The following is an 18390-nucleotide window of genomic DNA, read 5'->3' on the forward strand; positions in this document are numbered from 1 at the left end:
CTACAACCCTTAAATCAACTAGCTATTGATGAATCTGTCTACCTTTCCTTAAATGTATCAGTAGGTGTGGCATTTCAGATTCGTGGGCCTTTGAGAAAAATAAAATTCTTCCTTATCTCTGCTTTAAATCTGTTGCCTGTTAGGTTAAAATGCAGTTTCCTTTGCCAGTCTGGGGAAGGAGCACTCCCCTCCCTTAACCACTCCATCCACCAGCACTTCTAGATCCCTGTCTGTGAAATGGAGAGCCAAGTTCCCTCTTGAGGCTATTAGCACATTTCCAGTGAGTGGAGCAGCAGAGTATGAAGCCTAGTTCCTGGCTTGCAGTGCCTTAAAGTGCAGTGGAACCGGGGCATTTAAATGTGACATCAGCAGCTTGACGTTGTAAAATTTGGCAAAGGAGATCACTCCTTTCTGTATGACTCCATAAGCTGGGCACTGGTTGTGTAAGGAGCAGATAATTGTGAAAAAGGCTGGTCTGAAAGGGACACTTTTCCAAAAAAGAAAAGACACAGGCCCATGTTGTGCAGGAGAGATTGGTGTCGATGATTGAAAAGCGGATCACTGTTGTAATAGCTGGCATGATTCATGATGTGATCGGGCAGCCAAAGCTCTATACGCAGCATGCAAATTCCATGGAAATAAGCCCCTTATTTGAGTGCAACTGATGAAGGTAAGCATTTATTGATTCAACATGATCAGTGGATCATTTCCTCCAAAGCTGATGGAGGATGACCCTCTCTCTCTCTCTCTCTCTGTTATCCTATCAGGGAAATCAATGGGACCTGCAAGATCTTGGTATCCATTAAATTATAAGTCTGATTTCCATCAGCAGTCCTAATCTTCAAATGCCAAGTGTGACATATTGGGATGTTCATGTTGCTGTGATAAAATGCAAGATGTTGCTGTCTTACTTTATTGACAAATGCTTGGGTTATTTTTCACATTAAATATGTTGCATCAATGTTAGTCAAAGTAGCAGGATAGTTCCAGCGTATTTCAGTTTTAGACACAAACAAAACCTTTTCAATGCCATCATAATGAATTCCCATCTTTCAAATGTTGAACTAATGGGTAGGCCGTGGCCTAGAGTTAATGTCACTGAGCTGTTAATCCAGAGATTGTCATGGCACATGGTGGAATTCAATTAAAAATAAAATCTGGAATTACAAATCTAATGGTGATCTTCAATCTATTGATAACAATCATTGTTGATTGCTGAAAAAATCCAAGTGGTTCTCCGATGTGCTTCGGTAAAGGAAACTGCCATTCTGGTCTGGCCTACATGTGACCCCAGACCCACAGCAATGTGGTTTACACGTAATAGCCCCCTGGGCAAATAGGGATGGAAATAAATGCTGGCCTAACCAGAGACATCAATATCCCATGAATGAATTTTCTAAAAAAATCAGAAGTCACTGTTAAATAAAAGCAAATTACTGAAAATAAAACAGAGAATGCGATGAAACTCAGCAGATCTCTCAGTTTGTGTGGAGAGAGAAACCAAGTTAATAGTTTCAAATTAATATGGCTCTGCTTCAGAACTCAAGAACAGTTAAATGGGACTTGAAATGTTAACTTTGTTCCTATCTTCACTGATGCTATCAGAGTTACTGAGCTTCTACATCACTTCATGTTTCTATTTCAGGATTCACAGTTTACATTGTTTGAAAAAGGATTGACTGTGTTTGTGCTTGATTGAATGTAACTTTAAAATATTAACTAATTGTTTTTCTGCCACACAGTGGAAGTTATGGACTGATCATTAAAACCCTGTGCAATTGCTCATGATGGGTATTCTCCACACTTAAAATATATGCCGAATTTGCTCTCCTATCACATCCATTAGTTCATAAACCTACACGTGCAAAATCATCTAAACAAACTTTAATAAAGCATTATTTGTTTTTGTTTGCACTCCTTACCTACCCTAGTGACTTAACCTTTTTCTTTACAAATCTGTCCTGACAGTTCTTCAAGTAAAACCACAAAAAGCAATAACATCTGAATGTTGCCAAGCAACAGAGACCATTGACATTGATATTGCATTCCTTTCACTGTATTGTGTGGCTTGTCAGAAATGTTTAAAATAGCATCTGTTTTGGGAAAATAAATTGTCCACTTTGGGTCTTTGCACAATTAAAGTATTTATTTTCCTTTTGTGATTGGCTGCATGTAATATTTAAGCTGTCTGCATGAGAATGGTGCAACTGTGAGTATAAATTATATTTTAAAATGCAATTGATGATTATTCTTTAGATAAATATAACCGTATAAAGCAGCTATCCGAAATGAATAAATTTAGAGTGCAACTCTTGCTTTACATAAATGTCTATAGTTCACAGCAGGAGCATTACCTTGGTAAGGATAGCTCGGTGGAGTTCATGCTTAAGAATGAAAAAGCTATTAGATTGGTTCAGACCTTTCAGCCATCACCAGAGAGTTTCAGGCAGACATTAACTGCGAGTTAGTTTTTAATCTCTACAGTATGGAAATAGGCCCTTTTGCCCATCAAGTCCACACCAACTCTCCGAACAGTAACCCACTCAGACACATTCCCCGCCATTTGCCCCTGACTAATGCACTTAACACTATGGACAATTTAGCATGGCCAATTCACCTGACCCGCACATCTTTGGACTATAAGAGGAAACCAGAGTACCTGGAGGAAACTCATGTAGACACTGGGAGAATGTGCAAATTCCACACAGACAGTCACCCAAGGCAGGGATTGAACCTGGGTCTCTGGTGCATGAGACAGCAATCCTAATCTCCGAGCCACTGTGCTGCCCCAAGTTAATTGGCCCGTTTACTATTTTATCATTGATGCTTTCAAAATCATGAGTGGGCTGGACAGAGTAGAAATAGAACAGTACAGCACAGAACAGGCCCTTCAGCCCACTATGTTGTGCCAACCATTGATCCGCATGCAAGGTAAACCTAATGTACGAACTCTCAAATTTCTGTGACCATATGCATGTCCAGCAGTCTCTTAAACATCCCCAATAACCTCGCTTCCACAATTGCTGCTGGCAACGCATTCCACACTCTCTCAACTCTCTGCGTAAAGAACCCGTCTCTGACATCCCCTCTATACTTTCCGCCAAACAGCTTAAAACTATGACCCCTCATGTTAACAATTTCTGCCCTGGGAAAAAGTTTCTGGCTATCTACTCTATCTATGCCTCTCATTATCTTGTACATCTCAATTAGGTCCCCTCTCTTCCTTCTTTTTTCCAATGAAAAAGGTCCGAGCTCAGTCAACCTCTCTTCGTAAGATAAGCCCTCCATTCCAGGCAGCATCCTGGTAAACCTCCTCTGAACCCTCTCCAAAGCATCCACATCTTTCCTATAATAGGGCGACCAGAACTGGACACAGTATTCCAAGTGCGGTCTAACCAATGATGAAGATAAAAATATGAATTGCTGGAAAAGCTCAGCAGATCAGGCAGCACCTGTGGAGAGAAATCAGAGTCAACATTTTGGGTCGAGTGACCCTTCCTCAGAACTCGGCCCAAAACATTAACTCTGATTTCTCTCCACAGGTGCTGCCAGACCTGTTGAGCTTCCCAACAATTCTATTTTTGTCTGACTTACAGCATCTGCAGTTCTTTTGGTTTCGATGTAAAAATGGTGAAGTTGTTTCAACCTGTAAAAGAAAGAAGAAAGAGAAGACATAGGTTTGAAATGATGTGCAAATGGTGCAATGAGAAACAATTATTTCACACAGTTATTTGTTAAACTATGGATTGCATTGCCAGGCAGTATAATGGAAACAGGTTCACTTGAAGCATTCAAGAAGGCATTGGATGTTTATTTGGATAGTAAGGGTGTGAAAGGCACTAAATAATAGAGCTGGTGGGAGCACGATGGGCTGAATGGCCTTCTTCTGCACTGCAATAATTCTGTGATTCTATAATAAGCAGGTGGCTTTCCACCTTTTGATGTTAACTCCAGCAGAGATACAGTGAGTCCAGAGGCCAAATCAGAAGCTGAATCCAATGTAGATACACTTTTTATATTAGTCATAGAATGCCTCGTAAGGTCATTCTAAAGTTCATGGAATTACATGTTGTTGGAGTGGGGTGATGCAGGAAGTGGGGAGGTGCTCATTGACTGAATAGGAGTGAGTATTGTCAGAGAGTGTTGAGTATTGCTGGTGAAGGGTGAACATTGCCAGCACAGGAGCTAAACGTGGCCAGGTAGAGGTAAATATTGAAGACTTGGGGAAATGGTAAGGTTGAACATTGTTTTGTGGAGACCGAGGAATAATTAACTGGAAATTGAGAATGTGCCTGTCCTGTAATCGAGTTCCAATATTGATTAAATAAAAAGAAAATGAGCTAAAAACAAAAAACAGATCAGGTCTGGTAACATCTGTAAAAAGAGGAATAGAGCTCGCTCGCAGTTTGAGTTAAAGATCAGAACTAATTTTGGTTCAGGCCCATAGTGCATATTCATATAAATTGAATCTCGTGAACTCAAGAGTTTGATGAAATCCATTTAACTCCTGGTACATGCTGGTCTGTTTGGATGTTGGGTTCTTGGTTAATCTCACTACCCCTGGCAAATTGTGTTCAACATTGTTGTCCTATATCCCATGTAGCTTGCCACTTTTGGCTTTCTAATCTCATTTTGTGAACTTGTTCTTGTTTACCTTCTGTGCATACAGATAGGGTTGAGATTTTATTTTATTTTATTATTGTCACTGATACAGTGAAAAGTACTGTTTTGCATGCTATCCAGGTAAATCATAGCTGAAATGAGAACAAAGTCAGAAATCACACAACACGATGTTATAGTCCAATAGGTTTTTTTTGAAATCATAAGCTTTTGGAGCATAGCTCCTTTGCTCCAAGGTCAAACAATATGAGTAAAGTGTTATGGGAGAAAGTGAGGACTGCAGATGCTGGAGATCAGAGCCGTGAGTGTGGTATTGAAAAAGCACAGCAGGTCAGGCAGCATCGAAGGAGCAGGAGAATCGATGCTTTGGGCAGAAGCTCTTCATCAGGAATTCCTGACCTGCTGTACGTTTCCAGCACTACACTTTCAACGTGCAACTCTTATACCTATCGTTTTATTCCAGCCCTTTAGTTTGTCTCTAGCACTATTTTAATTTTGATTTTTTTGTAATTATTAATTGGATCATGGGTCATCCCTTCACATGCTATTCAGTTGTTGACACTTTACTCACACCGTCTGACACGTTTGGTTATCTGCAAAGACTTGCTATTCGGTGCTATCGACACTCTACTCACACTATTTGTATTTACCTTTGGACACTCTTAATTAGCTAGAATTATCTTGCCATTATCTCTCTGCATATAGATTTTGTGCCTATGTGCTTCCCTCCACTTCACCTGATGAAGGAGCAGCACTCTGAAAGTTTGTGATTTCAAATAAACTGTTAGACTATTATGTGGTGTCATGTGACTTCTGACTTTGACTACCCTGGTCCAGCACCAGCACCTCCACATTATGGCTGACATAAGAATCTCAGGGTAATAGAACAGAATGCAGAGCATAGTGTTACAGCTGCAGTAATGGGAAGAAAAAGATCAACTTTAATATATGGGAGCTGCATTCTAAAGTCTGGTAACAGCCAGGTAGAAGTTATTCTTGAATCTGTTGATATGTTTTTGTATCTTCTGCCTGATGGAAGAAGCTGGAAGAGAGTATCAGAGTGGAAGGGTCTTTGATTACGTTGGTTGCTTTCCCAATGCAGCATGAAATATAGACAGAGTCAGTGGAAGGAAGGCTGGTTTGTGTGATGGACTGGGCTGTATTTACAATTTTGTGTGATTTTGGGCAGCAGTAGTTGCCATACCATGCTGTGATGTATCTGAATAGGATACTTTCTATGGTGCATCTATTAAATTTGGTAAGAGTCATTGTGAACATGCTGAATTTCCTTAGCCTTCTGAGGAAGTTGAGGCATTGATGTGCTTTATTAACCATAGTGTTGATGCGAATAGGACAGATGGTTGGTGATCTTTACAGCTAGGAACTCGAAGCTCTTGACCACCTCCACTTCAGCACCAATGATGCAGACAGGGGTATGTCCTCCACTCTGCTTCCTGAAGTCAATGACCAGCTCCTTCATTTTGCTGACATTGAGGAAGAGATTGTTGTCTTTGCTCCATGCCACCAAGCTTTCTAGCTCCTTCCGATACTCTGTCTTGTCATTGTTTAAGATCTAATGTTAAAGAATTATGCACTGGATTCTTGATTATGATGTATATGCAAACCAACTCTTTGGATTTCATTAGAAATACTTGCAATGTATTCAGCAATTTCACTGTAATTGTTATCAAAGGCCTTTGTTTTTAATAAGATCGTTTTTATCTAGGACTAACGTAGATCCCTCAGTGCAGGCTCACTGCAGAATCATAGCTTTGTTGATGCAGTCACAGGTACACAAATATTATAATATTACAGCAAGTACATGCTGCTTTGTCAAAATACAGAGGGTTATGCATTGTAAATTATGTGCTATAAATCGTGGTGTTCGTTTTTGTTCATGTAGACTGCGGTATGTCTCCCATTAAAGAGGAAAGTTATTATTTACAATTCTTCAGTAATTTTGTAAACTGAGTTTACTTCCCTTTTTATTCAATTCAAATTTGTTTCTTTCCAATCCATTACATCTCTGGAATCATGCCTGAATCTTCCCTCAGATCGCAGCACATTCTTCTTTAAAATAATTATGCAGTTCTTTTCTGAGTACAGCTGTTAAGCCTGTTTACAGCACCCTATCCAGAAGTGCATTCCAAGTACTGGCAAATCATTATACCAACATTAAATGTATGCCTTTGGTCTTACCTTGCAGCTATTGGGAGTTGCTTCCTTTTCAGGCTACTGAAACTCTCCATGGTGTCAAACATCTTTGCCAAATCTACTGGTAGCTTGCTTTAAGGAAAATTTTGCCAACTTCACAAGTTTAACCTCCTGAGTGTAATTCCATATTTCTGGAACAATTCTAGTAAACCATACTGCTTTTATTGTTGTTCTTTAATTATCTACTATGATTCAGGGTCAGATGTGGCAAGACTGCAGAGCACACATCTCATTCATTCATTGTGAGATTATTTATCCCTGTCCATTGCATGTCTTTGGTTGTAACTTCACCAGATTAACACCTAATTTTTAGATATATACTTCCGTACTATTTGTTGCTGAAGGTTTGATCTTTCCACTTAATAACAGTGGAGATTAAACTGGGCCATGAGGTTCCAGATTGTGGTTCAATATACAGTACATTACAGATACTCAGTTTTGATTTGTTAGATCTGTTTGAAGTCCATCTCAATTAGCATATAAATAGTGCCACACATCATGGTGGAGGGTATCCTTAATTTTTTTTATTAACTTGTAGGATGTGACCATCGCTGGCTGGCCAATATTTATTGCCTATCTCAAGTTGCCCTTGAAAAGGTGAGCTGCTTTCTTGAACTGCTGCAATCCACCTGCTGTAGGTTGACACATAATGCCATAAGGGAAGGAATTTGGACCCAGATACAGTGAAGGAACAGCGATATATTTCCAAGTCAGGATGGTGAGTGGTTTGGAGGGGAACTTACAAGTGGTGGTGTTCCCCTGTATCTGCTACCCTTGTCCTACCACATGGAAGTTTTTGTGGGTCTGGAAGGTGCTGTCTGAAGATCTTTAGTGAACTTCTGCAGTGCATCTTGTAGATAGTACATTCTGCTGCTACTGAGCATCAGTGGTGGAGGGAATGGATGCTTCTGGATGCGGTGCAAATCAAGTGGGCTGCTTTGTCCTGGGTGGTGTCAAGCTTTTTGAGTGTTGTTGGAACTGCATCCATCCAGGTAAGTGGAGAGTATTCCATCGCAGTCCTGACTTGTGCTTTGTAGATGATGGACAGACTCTGAGGAGGTAGGAGGTGTATTACCTGCCACAGTAATTCTAGTCTCTGACCTGTAGCCCTGTCTTTACATGATGAGTCCAGTTGAGTTCCACCAAATCTGTGTGGTATCACTTGTCAACCCAAGTCCAAACCTAGTTTGGATTTCTTCAGTAATGGAGGAGTCATGAGTGGTGCTAAACATTGTGCAATCATCAGCAAACATCCACACTTTTGACCTTATGATGGAGGGAAGTCATCAGTGAAGCAGCTGAAGACCATTGAGCCTTGGACACTACCCTAAGGAACTCCTGCAGAATTGTTCTGGAGCTAAGATGATTGACATCCAATAGCACGACCATCTTGCTATGCACCAGGTATGACTCAAACCAGTAGAGAGTTTGCCCCCTGATTCCCAGTGATTCATGTTTTGCTCGAACTCCTTAATGCCACAGTTGCTCAAATGCATGTGCAGATAGGACTTTATTTCCACAAGGACTGTGCAGTAGTCTCTCCTACCAATATTGTTATGGACAGATATCTGCAGCAGTCATTTGGTAAGACTGACTGAGGTATGCTTCTTCCTCCTTGTCAGTTCCATCAGCACTTACCTCAAGCCCAGTCTAGCTGCTATGCCTTCAGGGTCCAGCCAACATGATCTGTAGTGTTGCAATCGAGTCAATCTTGGTGGTAAGCTTTGGCGTCCCCCACCAATAGCACATGCTGGGCCCTGGCCAGCTTCCACATTTCCTCCAAGAGGTGGTAAAAATGGAGAAGCAGTAATTTGTTAGTGGAGGGAGAAGGCAGTTGGCAGTGGCATTGGCACCAATTGGATCTGATCATCACTGACTGACCGAACAGCATTCTCCATACATACAGCTGGCACAGTACAGATTGTAATACAGAACACTCACTGGTCTGGGCAAGCTAGATTCAAAGCAGAATTGACCTCCTCTTATCAACATCAGTCACATTATCCACCCATATATAAACCAATAGTTTCTTAGCTTGACTAAAGATATGCCCTCTGATATTCTCACATAGTGCAGAATTGAGATGGAACATGTTTTGGGATGCTGTGTATAATATTGCAGTCTAATCATATAGCTAGCAAGAACAGAAAAATTCTGACAACTGCAAACCAACATGTCTCTCACTGGTCTTGTGGTTAATTAATTACAAGAGCCATCTGAGGAAAGAGGAGGGGAAGAATTCATTGCTCCCCTCTAGTCTTTCGACTTCGCTCAATACTCAATATGATTCAAGAAAATAGGATTAACATTAGCAAACAAAATGCAGCCAGCCAGCTACGATATACGTCTGGGATCAGCTACCTGCTCGGGTAAACTTTTAATGGCAACATTTGGAAAGTATTTTTATGAGAACTTGAAACGTGATAACATTCAAAGGTAAAGGCCAAGTGCTTGAAAGTGGGGCTAGTGTAGATTTAGAGTGGATTGGTTGATATTGACCTGATCAGCCCAAGAGCTTAATCTGTATAGTATGATTCTGTGATTCTATTTTCTGATTCTCAGTGAATATTGCCAGGGTGTGGCATGACAATTGTCTGGAAGCAGGGTGGTGGTGGATGTTGACACCACTGGGGCTGGGGTTTGGGAGAGTCAGCTAAACATTGCTGGGGCAGCTGGAATACTATAACATTCTAGCTGATTTACTTAGAATTACACTGGCTACTTGTTATGAAGAGTTTTAAGTACAGAAACCATGGCAAACATAACACAAACTGCCAACATCTGTGTGGGTTGAACCACAATATCCCACTGTCGTTAAAATTGCAGAGTAATCATGTCAGGGTCAAACTGGTTCTGGAGTTAAACAATCATAGAGATGTACAGCATGGAACCAGACCCTTCGATCTAACTGTCCATGCCAACCAGATAGTCTTTATAAATCCAGTCCCATTTGCCATTATTTGGTACACTTCCCTCTGAACTCTTCCTATTCATACCAACCTCCACCACTTGTCTGCAGCTCATTCCATAAATCTTTTGCATGAAAAAGCTTCCCCTCAGATCCCTTTTAAATCATTCCCCCCTTGCCTTAAATCCATGCCCTCTAGATTTGGACTTCTCTACCCTGGGTAAAACACCTTGGCTATTCACCCTATCCATGCCCCTCATGATTTTATAAACCCCTATAAGGTCACCCTTCGACCTCTGACACTCCAAGGCAAATAGCCCAAGTCTATTCAGCCTCTCTCTATAGCTCAAACCCTCCAACCCTCCCAAAGGTTTAAGCTATCTGCGTGGTACTGTAGATCTGCTTATGTAGATACTTCACAGAGTCCTGAGGCTTATCTATAACATATGTTGTATTGGAGGCCTCTGCCCATTTAGGAAGATTTAAACCAGTGTTATACTATTTGAAAAGCATTAGGAACTAAGGTGCTCTACATATGTGTACATGCATCTCCAGAATGTCACATAATTTGCTTCCAACCATCAGAAAATGCACTAAACAACACTGTGTCCTTCCACAGCTCATGGTGGGGTCTGAGAATTACTTTCAATGTCACCTCCATTAACTTTGTAGAGCAGTGTGATTGTTTCAAATTTCTGGGGACCTCAAAACATAACAAAAGCAAAGGAATGGGAAGGGAAAGAAAGGAAAGTGGGAGATTTGCTAATGTGACATGCAGACAATGCTCTCTGTTATGGAGAAAAGGATAACTGGATAACAATTTATTTGCTGGTCACAGAGTAGGTCTGGACTTATTGTTTTTTGTTGTGAAGAGGGCTATGTTATGAGAAAATGTTGGGTAGATTGGATCTGTACTCATTGGAGTCTCAAAGAATGAGAGGAAATCTGATTGCAACAATAAAGATTCTGAGCTGACTTGACAAGGTGGATAAAGAGAGATTGTTTCCCCTTGTGGGACAGTCCAGGGCCAGAAGGCATAATCTTAGAGTAAGGGAATGCTCATTTAAGACAGGGGTAGTGTATCTGTGCAACGCTTCACCAAAGAGGGCTGTAGAGGTTGAGTTGTTATGTATATTCAAGGCTGAGATTGACATTTTTTAATCAAGGATTATGGGAGAAAAGTGGAGTTGATGATTACTAGATCAGCCATGATCTCACAGAATAGCAGGACAGTTTTGATTGACTGAATGACCTACTTCTGCTCCTGTATCTTATAGTCTTATGGATAAAAAAGTGTAAAAATTGAATGAAAGGAGCAAGAAATGAGTGATAGTTGGCTGTGAATGCAAACAACGTTTGCACGAAATTTATTGGCTGCGTGCAGTTGATTTGTTTCATCTCACAATCCCTTTATGACTGGCAAGGAGCCATACATGCATGTATCTTAAAGTGAATGTTTCTTTAGTCTAGCGTGATGGTTTCCCATATTGACTTCATGCTATATTGTCATGAGATTGGAAATGATGATGATATATGATGAATACCATGATCTGACAGTAATGGAAGTGACAGTGAGGAAATTGTGAAATGGTCAGAACAACTGAGAGCTGTCCATGTCGACAGAAGTCTGACAGAAACAGAAGAGAAGAGCAGGAATCGGCGATTTGAGCTCTCAAACCTGTTCCGTCATTCATGGCTGATTATCAAGCTCAATACTCTAATCCCACCTGATCCTATGTCCTTTGATCCCCTTAGCCAGAAGAGGTTTATCTACCTCCTTCTTGAAAATGCAGAATGTTTAGGCCTTGACCACTTTCTGGTCAAGGAATTCCACAGGTTCACCACTTTCTGGGTGAAGAAATTTCTCCTCATCTCCATGGTTCACCCCTTATCCTTAAACTATGACCCTTGATTCTGAACTCCCCCATCATCGAGAACATCCTTCCTTCATCTAACCTGTCTAGTCCTGTTTGGATTTTATATGCTTCAATGAGATCATCCCTCATTCTTATAAATGCTACTGAATATAATCCTACCCAACTCAATCTGTCCTCCTATGATGGTCCTGCTCTAGAATCTTAGAATCCCTATAAGAAAGAGGTCATTCAGCCCATCTAATCTGTACCAACTCTCTGAAGAGCATCCCAGTCCTCCAACCTATTCCTGTGATCATCTGTTTACCATGGCTACATCTTTCCACAGATAAGGAGACTGAAAATGCACGCAATATTCCAGTGTGGCCTTACCAATGCCTTGCATAATTGCAGCAAGACATTTTTGTTCCTATATTTGAACCCTCTCACTATGAAGGCCAACATGCAATTTGCCGCCTTTACTGCCTGTCGCATCTGCATGCATATTATTAGCAACTGGTCCACGAGTGTTGAATGGCCTAAATAGAAAGGTTCGCAGCACCTATCAGAGTCAAACAACAATCACTCATATGTACAGGCCACACATCACAAGTAGAGACAAAGATAGCCATCTCGCAAATGTGCAGAAAAGAACACTGAGCCATATACCTCTGGGTAACACAAAGTATGCACATGATAGGGAGGTCATGTTGTGGCTGAATAGTACATTGGTTAAGCCACTTCTAGAATACTGCATTCAGTTCTGATCTCCTTGCTACAGGAAGGATGTTCTTAAACTTGAAAGGGTTCAGAAATGTTTTATAAAGATGCTGCCAGGGTTGGAGGGTTTGAGCTATAGGGACAGGCGGAATAGAATGGGGTTATTTTCTCTGGAGCATCGGAGGCTGAAGGATGACCTTGTAGAGATTTGTAAAATCATGAGGGGCATGGATAGGCTGAGTAGTAAAAGTCTTTTTCTCAGGGTAGGAGAGTCCAAAACTAGGGGGCATAGATTTAGAGTAAGATGGGAAAGATTTAAAAGGAACCTAAAGGACAACCTTTTCACACAGAAGGTGATGAATGTGTGGAATGAGCTGCCAGAGGAAGTGGTGGAGTCTGGTATAATTAGAGCATTTAAAAGGCATCTGGATGAGTATATGAATATGAAAATAGAAGAGGGATATGGGTCAAATGTTGGCAATGGGACTAGATTAATGTAAGCTATCTGGTCAGCATGGATGAGCTGAACTGAAGTGTCTGTTTCTGTGCTGTTTAACTCAATGACTCCATGACTTATGAGCTCAGATGTGGTTGCAGGGTGAGGGGGAAGTGCACATTGGTGTTGTAGAAGATAAGAAGATGAAGGCTTTATGGGCAAGAAGGGGTCCTATCTCTCTCTCTCACACAGACACAGACACACACACAGACACACACACACCCCAGTGGGCTTTGGTTGGGGCAAAGCAAATTGTACAAAATCCAGTTGGCAAACAGACAATTCTCCGGACATTGTTATAACTTCCCCATTTCTTCTTTCATGGGGTTTAAGAGCTTCCGGTATCCTTGATCATGTGCAGTAACATTTTAAGATATTATAATTTTCTGCAGTAATGTTAAAGCACTATACAATTTTAAAATCATCATTCACAATTGGTTTGTGACAGGAAACTTACATGAATTAATGACATTCTCTCTCTCTCTCTCTCTCTCCCTTCACCTCTCCCAACCATCCCCAACGTATTGTTTGATTCAGCTAACTTTAAATGGCAATGATAGGAATTATTTCTGCTTTTATAATGTTTTTTTCTGAAGTACCTCAGGATTCCTTTGAGATATTCACTTATGTTGTGCTAATTTATTGATGCAGCATTTTACCAGTACTTAATGGAAGCTCACCAGAAACATTAGTGCTTCAAAATAATCAATGGAATCTTTCCAAAAGGAGGAGTGGGAATGGAAGTCTTTTGTGTCATCCTTTTTGGAAAGTCCAACCCAATATTCAATTATCAGCAAGGCAGCAACTCAACTCTCACACACCTTCCTCAAAAACCTGAGGTGATAGTAGGTAAAGAAAGAAAAAGGACAAAATCAGAAATTGCTGGAGAAACTCAGCAGGTCTGTCAGCATCTGCTGAGAGAAAGCAGAGTTAACTTTTCACATCCAATTCTGAAGAATTGGACCCAAAACATTCACTCTGCTTTCTGTGTTTTTCCAGCAGATTCTGATTTTGTTTCTGATTTCCAGCATTCCACAGTTCTTTGGGATTTTTTGTTTAAAGAAAGCAAAGGATTTGTTTTCTAACTTAATCTAACTGCTACACTATCACACTTGAGATTTCTTTTAATGACACAAATCTGCTTATCTCAGTTGAGAATCCACTTACTAATCAGTAGAAGCTGTTGTATTGAAATCCGCTGGATTTAAAAGTGTAAGAGATGACTCCATTGAAACATATAAGATTCTGTGGGATTGTGAGTGGCTAGGAATGGAAAAAAAAAATTCTTCTTGTGGGAGAGTCAAGAACCACAGTCACAACTTAAAAATAAGGGGTCACCCATTTGAGACAGACATTAAGAGAACTTTTTATTTCACATAGTGGGATATGTGGGCTGGGAGAATGGAGGAAGATTCAACGGTAGGTGGTGGTGAAGTTTAGAAAGAGAGAATAAACAACTGGACAGATAAAGGAATGGGGAAAGGTCACTCTGGGGGAGTCAGTAGCTGCCAATGGGGACCGCTAGCAGCCAACAATGAGTTGTAGCAGCCCATGTGATATCAAAGCTTGGTGTGTGAGGTTTGGGTTAAAGGCATGGGAGAAGGTGCTCATACCAAAAAATTGTTGAACTCGATATTGAGTCCTGAAGGCTGTAGAATTCCCAAGTGCAAAATGAGGTGCTGTTCTTCCAAACTTTGACATCACATGGGCTGCTACAACCCATTGCACTGAACTTCGCTGGAGCATTGCAGCAAGTCTGAGATGGAGATATTTGCCAGAGAACACAGTGGTGTCTTGTAGACACCTAGAAGCTCAGATTGTTTTTTTGCAGACAGACTTTCGGTGTTCTGCAAAGCGATCACCCAGTCTGCATTTTGTCTCTTGATTGTAGAGCAGGGCACACTGTGAGCAGCAAATACAGTAGGCTAGATTGAGTGAAGTGCAGGTAAAGCACTGCTTCACCTGGAAGGTGTGTCTGGGCCTTGATACTGAGGAGAGAGGAAGTAAGCAGTCGGGTGTTAAACCTTCTGGGATTACATGGGGCTGTTGGGAGTGGGCCAGGTGTTCTGGAGGGAACAATTCCAAGAAATCATCAGTTTTCCTATCCACTTGCCATAAGCCTTCAATCCATTGTTAATTCAAAGTCTGCCTATCTCCTTCTTAAAATTACTCAATGTCCTATTATCCACAGCATTCAAGGGTCATGAATTCCACAGACTTATGACTCTTTGAGAGAAGTAATTCCTCCTCATCTCTGTTTTAAATCTGCCACACCTTATTGTAAAATGGTGACCACTCACTATAGATTGTTTCACATAGATTGCTTTAAATCTACTTCATCAATTTCCTCTGGCATTTTATATGATTCACTTAGATTGCCTCTTATCATTCTAAATTCTCACAAGCATCAGTCTAAATTGCTCAAGAATTAACAGAGGAAATCAGGTGAACAGTTAATGGTGTTGGAGTTTGAACCCACAACTCCACGGAGACTGAAGCTTATATCTAGCACCTTAGACCTCAGTCATGCTACCCTCAAATATTGAACTTTTGATATGCAGATTAATATAGGAAACACAACAACCAATTTGTGAAGAGCTAAGTTTCACAAAAAGCAAATTAAAGTATGGTCAGGAAAATAAACATTTTGTTGTAGCTTACCATATTGCTCTCCTTAGGACAATTTTCAAGAATATCAATTTGAAGGAAAAACCAACAATGTTCTGTATGAGAGGAGAACGCTGACTGCTCGTTTCTACTTGGTCGAATTGTTGCCATTGGAAAAAGCATCAATTAATGATGGTTGATAATGAACTGCAAAGCTTTGTTTAGTTTTTAAACCAGGCATGTTGAGTCTGATTACCCTGATAAGTTAACCAGTGAATGTTTGTCATCTCTTTGAGTTGTAACGTGTACACATTCTGTAAAGAATATGTCTATTAATATATGTAGCTTCTTCACACACAATTGAACTGCACTAAGAGCCTGACTGACAATCAGATATTGGCTGTTACTGTAATTCTTCGTACACTCAGGATTAGCAGAAAATGCTGCTAAACTTCTTGCTTAAAATTTCAATAAAACTTGATTGGTAACCATCAATTTTCATTAATTATGCATTCTAAATTGCAATGTTTCAACAAATCTGAGTCCATTTGCCAATCAACCGCATTGTCCTCTCATGCAGCTCAAAAGTTGGTTTTCCTCTGGAATTGGTATTCTTGAGAATTGTCTGATGTGTGCAAGTTTATTCAGAAGTTCTCAACTTCTGAACTACTAGAGAACAAAAATTGATTTTAACAGACTTGGTTGAGCTCAACACTGGTTAAACTCCAACTACACATTTATCAGAATAGAACATAGAACATAGAACATAGAAAAATACAGCGCAGTACAGGCCCTTTGGCCCTCGATGTTGCGCCAATCCAAGCCCACCTAACCTACACTAGCCCACTATCCTCCACATGCCTATCCAATGCCCGTTTAAATGCCCATAAAGAGGGAGTGTCCACCACTGCTACTGGCAGGGCATTCCACGAACTCACGACTCGCTGAGTAAAGAATCTACCCCTAACATCTGTCCTAAACCCACCACACCTTAATTTAAAGCTATGCCCCCTCGTAATAGCTGACTCCATACGTGGAAAAAGGTTCTCATGGTCAACCCTATCTAAACCCCTAATCATCTTGTACACCTCTATCAAGTCACCCCTAAACCTTCTTTTCTCCAATGAAAACAGCCCCAAGTGCCTCAGCCTTTCCTCATACGATCTTCCTACCATACCAGGCAACATCCTGGTAAACCTCCTCTGCACCCGTTCCAGTGCCTCCACATCCTTCCTATAGTATGGCGACCAAAACTGCACACAATACTCCAGATGCGGCCGCACCAGAGTCTTATACAACTGTAACATGACCTCAGGACTCCGGAACTCAATTCCTCTAAAAATAAAAGCCAGTACGCCATATGCCTTCTTCACCGCACTATTTACCTGGGTGGCAACTTTCAGAGATCTGTGTACATGGACACCAAGATCCCTCTGCTCATCCACACTACCAAGTATCTGACCATTAGCCCAGTACCCCATCTTTTTGTTAAACATACCAAAGTGAATCACCTCACACTTACCTATATTGAACTCCATTTGCCACCTTTCTGCCCAGTTCTGCAGCTTATCTATATCCCGCTGCAACCTGACACATCCTTCCTCACTGTCAACAACTCCACCGACTTTCGTATCATCCGCAAACTTGCTCACCCAACCTTCTAGCCCCTCCTTCAGGTCATTTATAAAAATGACAAACAGCAATGATCCCAAAACAGATCCTTGCGGAACACCACTAGTAACTGCACTCCAAGATGAACCTTTGCCATCAACTACCAACCTCTGTCTTCTTCCAGCCAGCCAACTCCTAATCCAAACCTCCAACTCACCCTCAATGCCATACCTCCGTATTTTTTTGCAGTAGCCTACCATGGGGAACCTTATCAAATGCCTTACTAAAATCCATATACACCACATCTACCGCTTTACCCTCGTCTACCTCCTTAGTCACCTTCTCAAAGAATTCAATAAGGTTTGTGAGGCACGACCTGCCCTTCACAAAACCATGCTGACTATCCTTGATCACATTATTCCTATCCAGATGTTCATAAATCCTATCCCTTACAATTCTCTCTAAGACTTTGCCCACAATAGAAGTGAGACTCACCGGCCTATAGTTACTAGGGTTATCCCTACTCCCCTTCTTGAACAAGGGAACCACATTTGCTATCCTCCAGTCTACTGGCACTATTCCTGTAGACAACGAGGACATAAAAATCAAGGCCAATGGCTCTGCAATCTCCTCCCTTGCTTCCCAGAGAATCCTGGGATAAATGCCATCAGGCCCAGGGGACTTATCTATTTTCACCCTTTCCAGAATTTCCAACACCTCTTCCCTACGTACCTCAAAGCCATCCGTTCTAATTAATTGTGACTCAATATTCACATCGGCAACAATGTCCTGTTCCTGAGTGAATACTGACGAAAAGTATTCATTCAGTGTCTCCCCAATCTCTTCAGCCTCCACATGCAACTTCCCACTACTATCCTTGACTGGACCCATTCCTACCCTCGTCATTCTTTTATTCCTGACATACCTATAGAAAGCCTTTCCCTAATCCTACCAACTAAGGACTTTTCATGGTCCCCCCCTTGCTGCTCTTAGCTCTCTCTTCAGATCGTTCCTGGCTACCTTATAACTCTCAATCGCCCCAATTGAACCTTCACGCCTCATCTTTACATAGGCCGCCCTCTTCCATTTAACAAGGGATTCCAATTCCTTATTAAACCACGGCTCCCTCACACCACCCTTTCCTCCCTGCCTGACAGGTACATACTTATCAATGACACTCAATAGTTGCTCCTTGAACAAGCTCCACGTATCAATTGTGCCCATGCCTTGAAGCCTACTTTTCCAAGCCACACATCCGAGATCGTGCCTCACCGCATCATAATCTCCCTGCCCCCAGCTATAACTCTTGCCCTGCAGTGCACACTTATCCCTCTCCATCACGAGAGTAAAAGTCACCGAAT

This window comes from Chiloscyllium plagiosum, unplaced genomic scaffold (assembly GCF_037043375.1).
Source record: "Chiloscyllium plagiosum isolate Xiang-an unplaced genomic scaffold, Cpla_swu_hap1 HiC_scaffold_7, whole genome shotgun sequence".
NCBI classification, from domain to species: domain Eukaryota; kingdom Metazoa; phylum Chordata; class Chondrichthyes; order Orectolobiformes; family Hemiscylliidae; genus Chiloscyllium; species Chiloscyllium plagiosum.